The sequence below is a fragment of the Gastrolobium bilobum genome, unplaced genomic scaffold (genome assembly GCF_033153095.1).
Source record: "Gastrolobium bilobum isolate Gb01-03AN ecotype WA unplaced genomic scaffold, APGP_CSIRO_Gbil_v1 utg9367, whole genome shotgun sequence".
Classification (NCBI taxonomy): Eukaryota; Viridiplantae; Streptophyta; class Magnoliopsida; order Fabales; family Fabaceae; genus Gastrolobium; species Gastrolobium bilobum.
This window is the reverse complement of record NW_026897500.1, coordinates 76,530-84,961: the sequence shown is the minus strand read 5'-3', so window position 1 is coordinate 84,961 and position 8,432 is coordinate 76,530.

The window sequence follows — 8,432 nt, the reverse complement described above, 5'->3', positions numbered from 1 at the left end:
ATAGATAAATTCCTCTATAATTTGGGAAATCACTCGTATAATCTTTTAAAATCCTAATTCTTGTAGCTATTATTATGAGCACATGCACTCCTTTTTTTTTGGCTTTTTTCCTATTGTTTGTGCATAATAATCTATCACCACCTGCAATTATCTTCTTCATAGACATTGCGTGTTGACAGATTTTATAATAACCTCAAATTGTCTAGGATTTAAGACCATCTAACATAATTCAGGGAAAATTAAAACGTAAGTCAGTTTAAAGTTAAGAAAACTATAAATAATGATTTTTTTTCAATGTCAACATTGCAAATAAATAAATTAAACAGTCCAATAAAGTGGAAACACATTCGGGAAACTATGTCATATGTATATGATGGACTTTTATTTATTTATTTTAGTCTCGAGGTGTTCCCACAATGAAATTCGCGCTTGATCATCTTAATTATAGGTACTTCTAATGAAATTCGAACTTTTATATAGTTTGTCCACGTAAAGATCAAGTTGATAAACCTTTTACATCTAAATAAACAAATGATAGATAATTTATTAATTTTTTAAGCCAATGTTCATTTTAGTCCATTCTCTCTCTCTCTCTCTCTCGTGGTATTTTAGTCTATAATTTTTCAATTCGTTCATATTAGCCCTTCATTCTATTAATTAAATCAGTTATATATAATTTTGGTATTCTTACATTAAAATTATCTATGTAATTTGATTATTTAGAAACCTTCACAAACGGATATATCAGGAGTTCAATTTTGAATTGATTATTAATTATGTAAATAAAGATATCTCCTTAGCAGCAAATGAGGTTATCTTTGACATGGCAAAGCCAAACTATATCTGCCTTTGCACTAGAAGCTCCATGTAAATGCTCCAATCTATATATGTTTATGTGTGTTTGTTTCACAGAGTACATCCATGTATTATCTAATTATGGTATTAAGTGCAACAAAAATAATTAAGAAAATTCTCTTACTCAAAAACAAAAGGGTGAGTCAACTTTTTCTTTTCCTTAACATAGTATTAACCTCTACTCAACTCAACCATAAACCATATGATTCATATATCTAGCTATCCAAAAGCTTAGCTTACATTACCCTACCATGGATACATCAATTTTGGCTTCTAGCCATTACAAATACATAACATGCACTTTAATATTCAAGTTCTTTGGAATTACATGATTCACATAATTTACATGTTACTCCGTCACTTGAATTACAAACCATTACATATGAACTTGAATCTAATTATATATGCTATATTTACAAGCTTTTAACTTAAAATACAAGTTCTACCAATATGGTTATACAAATGCAATATCTCAACAAACAGTATATGCCTTTATTTACTTCAAGAGTCTAAAAGTTCTCATTTTCTCTTAGCTGAGCTAGTCCTTCCTCCTGGAGGACCTGCAACATATCCTCAAACAGGGTGAGATAAAAATCTCAATAAATTAAGGGTCCTTGAAGGATCACTTCACCCTTAAGTTTAGTTGCTTGCATGAAATGTTAGAATATATGGCATAATAGCTACATATAGCTAGAGGCAAAATAGAAATGGTTGAACTTGTGCACCCAGTAGACGAGGATCACTCCGATGACTTATATCTCAAAGTGAGTGTCCGTATGAAATTTCTATGGGCTGTCCCAACGGATGAGACTAAAGTCCATACATAACATTTCCAAGGGCTGTCCCAATAGATAAAATCCTCAAGGAAAGTTCATATATGAGTTCAATTGGCCAAAGAACTAAACAATCAAATCCTTACATAAGCTTTCAATTGTATATTAGCCTGTCCACTAATTATACAATTTAGCCCTTAGTTCTTGTCCATTGGCTCGTCCACCAGTGATACAACAATTCTATATGAATACAATTATACCATACATCTAACAATCAACCAATCATTCAAGTCATTAACCAATATTCCTTAGGAGTATGGTGGAATACTAAGTGGGACTAATTCCAAGGTCCAAAAGTTTACCTATTGAATTCCAGCTTTTCTAGCTTTTCCTTTAGCTCCTCAAAGTAGCCACAGGCTCTAGGCTACCAAAGCAACCTATTTAAATACAATACCATGAATCATATTTCATAATCATATGTACCCATACTAATTACAAAGATAATTATCACCAACTAGCCTAAGGTAATGTAAAAGCATCATTGAATACATCTTATATTTCAAGAACCTATAAGTCATTAACTTTAACTTTCGAACAAAGCAAACTTAGTCCACTTTCCCTTAAGTGATGGGTAATCATGTTGGGACTCTAAATCATGGTGGGAGAGGTTATCTAACTCCCCTAAGGTCTCACACCCTTGAGACATCAACTAATAGGACTATACCGTTATACTTAGTCCTGGACAACCATTACCATTTCTAAAATTGGAATTTCATGGATTTACCATAAATTCTAATATTTTGCTATATTAAACTAGACATCTCAAGCTTTTCAACAAGGTATAACATGATTCATTTGATTGAGTATAGCTAGATTTATACAACTCACGAGGAAGTTGTTCTATAATGGTTTTCGCAATCGAGTCAGCATACTTCACGAGATTATTGGGAATTCTATAACGCATCAATTTTTTTTGAATTTTGGATATGTCAAACTAGACACTTTAAGCTCTCTAAAGACATTATTTGCTTCCAATGGATTTGTACAACTCAAGTTATGTACATCACAAGCCAATTGCTTAAAACCAAACTTTCAGAACAGGGCAGCGACTTTAAAATAAAACTGAGAATTGGTCCCTTATTCATAAATCCTAAAACTTTCCATAATTAAAGATCTTTGAGTTAGCATTACATAGGTTCAAGTTTCACTCCATTTAGATTGATTCATTCTAAGGTGAGTTATGGTAAGAAAACATAACTTATTTTATGTTTTCATGGATTTATGAAAAATCTAGGTTGTGGTGAATAGTGACTACAAAAATCATGATTTTGGGTGGACTATGCTGGTTGTTTGTGTTATAGTGTTGGTCCAAGTGACATTATGGTTGAATAACACCCATTGGAATGAATATTTGATAAAGACTCGGTTTCTTGAATTTTTACCAAAAGGGGTAAGTCATATGAAGGAGTATTTATGAGGAAATCTAGCCAATAACTTAATGTTTCTTGCGTTGTATGATGTAATGATCACATTTCCACATTTTCCATATGTCGTCTTGTTGTGGTTTGTTGCAATTGAGGCTCTTGAAGCATAAAAGAGCAAGATACAAAAGTCTACGAAGATAAATTTCTGAACCTTGGAGTTAGTCCCCTTGTGTGTTCCACCATGCTCCAGTGGAGGAATAGTTTCATTGATACATTGTGCATGGTAGTAGCATGACATAGTATAATGCATTGAGAGTATGAAAGTATGTTCACATGAATGACAAATAATATGATATCTATGCATGGTGTGTATCTAGTAATAGTTTCATTGATACATTGTGCATGGTAGTAGCATAACATAGTAGAATGCATTTAAAGTATGAAAGTATGTTCACATGAATGACAAATGATATGATAACTATGCATGATGTGTATCTCTGGCCAGTAGATTTTAAGTATGATTGCAAATGCTTTCCATGGGTATGGTAATATGATGACTTCCATGAGGTTAACATGCCTAAGAGACAAAGGTTTCTCTTGAAAGTATTTTGCATGTATGGCCTTCTCTTGGAGCCAGCCCTATATGGGACTCCTTGAGGGTAGCAGCCTATGAGATAGAGGTTTCTCATGGAAGGACCATACAGGCGAACTTCCCTTGGAACCAGCCTTATATGGGACTCTTTAGGGATAGCAGTCTAAGAGACATAGCCTTCGGCGATCTCTCTTGGAAGTTCCTTAGATTATGAGATGATGTATGTATGATATTTTCAGGTATTATGTATGTATAGGTGAACTGATAGCGACTCGGCAAGTGCACCGATCGTGAAAATAATAAAGTGTACCAGAGTACGAGATCGTTCCCACGAGGATCAGAATCTTCAAGCACTAGTTCGCTAATCGCGTTTTAGTTGGACAATCAAAAGTTGGGTTTGAGAGAATGGTTGTTCAAAGAACTTAAAATTAAAGTAAGTAAAAGCATGCAATGAAGAAAATTCAGAATTTGAAGAATGAATGAAAGGATGATGTTTGATTAAGAATTTAAAACAAGCATAGTTAAGGTTACGACTTCCCCCAAAATCCTCAATATGTTATGAATTAAATAGCCAAGAATCTGTTTCTTAATATATTGCCAATCAATTCTATCTGAGTTAATTACGGCTCAATTCCTTGTTACCATAAATCTATGTAATCTTGAAAGAACTCTAGTTCCCCGATTATTCCCCAAGAAAACATGCATTAAGATCAAGAATTACAAGATTGCATAATTACCCTATGCCTATTCCTAGATCACAATGATTATGATAAATTATCAAGTCAGGGTTCATGCACCAACATCCTTATTGTCATACAATTCCCCAAAATCATTCTATAAGGAACAAACTCATAGAAAGCATTAAAGACAGATAATTTATTCAATTATAAAAAGAACAGGATTCGGAGACAATTTAATTCATAAACATAAAGATTCAATTGGGTTCCATCTACCCTTAACTACATAAAAGACTACTCTAGCATACTGAATTCAAAAGAAATAATAAAGAAAAAAGAACCCCAAGCCTCCATTGGTGTGATGTTGATTTGGTTCCTCAGTGTTCCAACGCTCTGCAACAGGATTCCTCCTTGGAGTATGAATGGGGATAAATGAATTTCTGAATTGGTCTTTGGTTCTGACCCCAAGCTCCTTATTTATAAGCTTCTAAGCCACAGCCCTCATCGTATCTTCCCATGAATCCATATCAGATTTGTAATTGATTCTCCGCTTGTTTCCTTTTTGCAATTAATATCTTGTGGATTGGTTGAGAGATTTGAGCTTTGAATCTTGTGATAATCTTCCTTCAATCTTCTCAGGAATTAGCTTTGATATGCTTTCTCTTTAGTTCCATATCCTAATTGGACAATTCTTCATTAAATCTCAGCAAATCTTGGTGAATCTTTGTTGTCTGGAACGTGTCTGGGCGCTCAAGCTTGCTATTGGCCGCTTGAGCGTGCTAAACTATTGCATTTTGCTGTTGCTGCCTGCCTGAGCGCGCTCGAGCGTGCTACTGGGCGCTCGAGCATGCTCCTCGAGTCTGAATTTTTGTATTCTTGGGCACTTGAGCGTTCATCTGTGCGCTTGAGCGTCCTGACTTGCCCAGTTTGGCTATTTTTCCTGCTTTCAAGCGCTCGAGCGTCCGCTTGTGCGCTTGAGCGTGCTTTTCTGGACCTTAAATTGTAATATTTTGGCTTCCTTTAGTCCATGTTAAGCCTCCACTTCTTTGTCATGATTTGTTTAGCACTTCTTAGCACCAATCCTTGTGGTTTTACCTTCAAAATGCAAATAATATCAACACGTCAGCTCAATTCCCTATCTTATGACTTATATGCTCTAAAACCTTGAATTCCATGCATTCTATGATATATTTCTCATATAATTTAGCCTAAAACATGGTAAACCAAAGGTTTATCATGAACTATAAGGTGAAGTGATCCTCTAAGGACCCTTAATTTATTTTGATTTATTTCTACATTTCAAGTACCCCCACAGATAGAGGGTGAGTTTCAATTGGCAAGAGGCCAGTGTAGAACCTGACAGATGACATGTGGATTTCTGTTTATGACTTGATGTATATGATATGTAAACAGATTTATTTTGAGCATTCACAAGAGGATGTACATTTTGAGGACTAGCTGATGGCTAGATGTATTTTGGCATAATTCCACTGTTGTATATTTGTTTAGAGAGTAACCAACATATATTATGTAATTGGACATTATATTGAAATGTGAAGTTATGAGAAAGGATGTTCTATGTAAGAAATCATGATGATTCACTTTAAAATTTAGTTCACAGAATGTAAAGGTTGGTGTATCATTTTGAGATACAAGACATGTAATCTAAAGCTCAAATTATGAATGAGAATATGAGATTTGTTAGATGAATGTTACATAATGTCTAAGTATGTAAATAAGATGAGTACCTTAGAATACAAGAAATGTATGAGATGATGGCTCGGAGCCTAAGTTATATTTATGTTATGAAATATGTAAGGAGATATGATGTACATATACATGCTGGTCCTAGAAGTGCCAAACAAATTAATTAGGTACAAGAAAAAGGGTTTTGGGGAGCAGCACCCCAGAGAGCGTTAGAGCGCGCTCTTGTTTCAGAAAATGGGTCGAAGTGCATGCTAAAGTGCGTTGATGTGCATCAATAATGTAACAGCCCGTTGTGCACTGGTATTGTTAACATTAATTATGATATTAAGCGCAGTTACAATCACAGCAATTCATTTATAAAAATGCGAAAAACTTTTTTCGTTTATTACGCGAGCATTTAAAACAATAAAAGCGTAATAAATAAAAGCTGTGACCGTAACTATAAACTATTTGCGGAATAATTATTCGAACTAATTTTATATCATATATTACTTCTCTCAAGTCACTAAGGGGTTCCCATAAACCCACTTAGCTAAAATCTCACTTTTACGTTTTCTACCTATCCAAACATGGTTCGGTCTTTGAATTTCTGCGGACAAACCACAATCTAAAAGTCTCTCATCTTTTAGTATGTTATTCTAGACTTAATTACCTTTCTAGGGAGCTATCACACTAGTCATAAAGTTCTCGTTTGCTCCAGATATCGCCGTTTGAAGTTGGAGAACCAAATTTGCCAGCCATCTGCAAAACGGCTCCAAACAGCCATCACTCAATCTATTATTCTGGAAAATAAACTCAACTAATTGCTCTCAAATTTTTACAAAATAAACTAGACACCACAAGCTTCAATTTGACATATCATACACCTAATTTGACCAAGAAACAAAGCAGGAATAAATTTCCCAAACTCGCTCCAGATCAGCCACAAGTGCAGTGGCCAAATGAGCAATCTGTGATCTCTGCCTTCTACAGGCCGACTTCTATCCCATAAAAATCCCAAATTTTACCACAAGGTAGAGGAAACCTCAAGTTTAAAAACGGCATATGGAACGTTCCTATCGGACCTCTATTGAGGGAGATATACTCTCCCAAAGTTCACCTAAATTCTGCCAATTTCTAGAAAATTCGCTAGAGTTTCCTTTGTTTTTTCAATAAATCCCAAATTTGCAAATGTGTTCTCTAACCTCAATTTATACCTAATAATCATTGGGTGGCACACAAGGACCAGCAATGCCTTGGTACTCTTACAACCCTTCACAATTTATATCCAATTTAATCAATATACATAATTCATGCTTACTTTCTCAATTTACTTATTTCAATCACAAGGTCCAATTGCATGCATTCTTTAGATCATAAATCATCATTCACATCCTAGAATAGGCTATTGCCCTTTCATCATATTACATACCTCAATGTTACATAAATTCTCCATATTACAAATTACAACTTCAAATAGACATATTACAATCTTCCTTCATTATACAAAATAAATGCTCCAAAATAAAACATGATAATCAAAGACTAAACTTAGACAAAATACATCATGAACAAAATGATAACAATAATCTTAATCATATGCATTGTTCATGACCTAAGTCTAGCCTAGGCCCAATGGCCAACAAAATGAAAAATAGATAAAATCCTCCTGCTCAACCTACGGGATTCTTGCCCGCCGCCCCGACACCACTACTACCTCCTGAAATAAAGTCCCCAAAGCAGGGTGAGATATACGAATATATCTCAGTAACCCAGAGTTTCTGGAGAATACTCCGCCCAATGGCTCACTTCGATGCATATAAATAATACAACATAACATCTGAAAACGGGATAAAACAAAGGATTTAGTGAAATAGAAGAACATAGGAATACAAAATACGACGAAGCTGGAATGGTCAATGCCAAAACCATGCAACGTTCAGCCTATTGGCCTCGGCATATAAGCCTACGGGTTTCAAACCAAGGTGTGTTCCCAGAACATCAACCAAGGCACCCTCCATCCATAACCACCCGAGACTTCCTAGTGTGCTGCTCTACGGATCAAACACCACGACCCCAGGCCAACTGAAACTCCTTCACAGAGACCTATCCAGTGGAAGTCTGTAACGCCCGAAGGCAAACAGTCTACTGGCCAGAGACACGGTACATCCTATATACCACCACACATACAATATGCATGAACATGTTATCCTATATTATTTATATACATTTCCTACCATTACCCTCAACGGGCATGATGGAACACACAAGGGGATCAAACCCCAGTACCAAGGGATTACCTTACTAATCACCTTCTCGTAGCTCCAATGCAATACTTCTCCGAGCTAGATACACAAACAGAAATGCCTACACAGAGGACATTCCCAATTAATTTCCATTCACTCAACACATGCAAGTTTTCAAG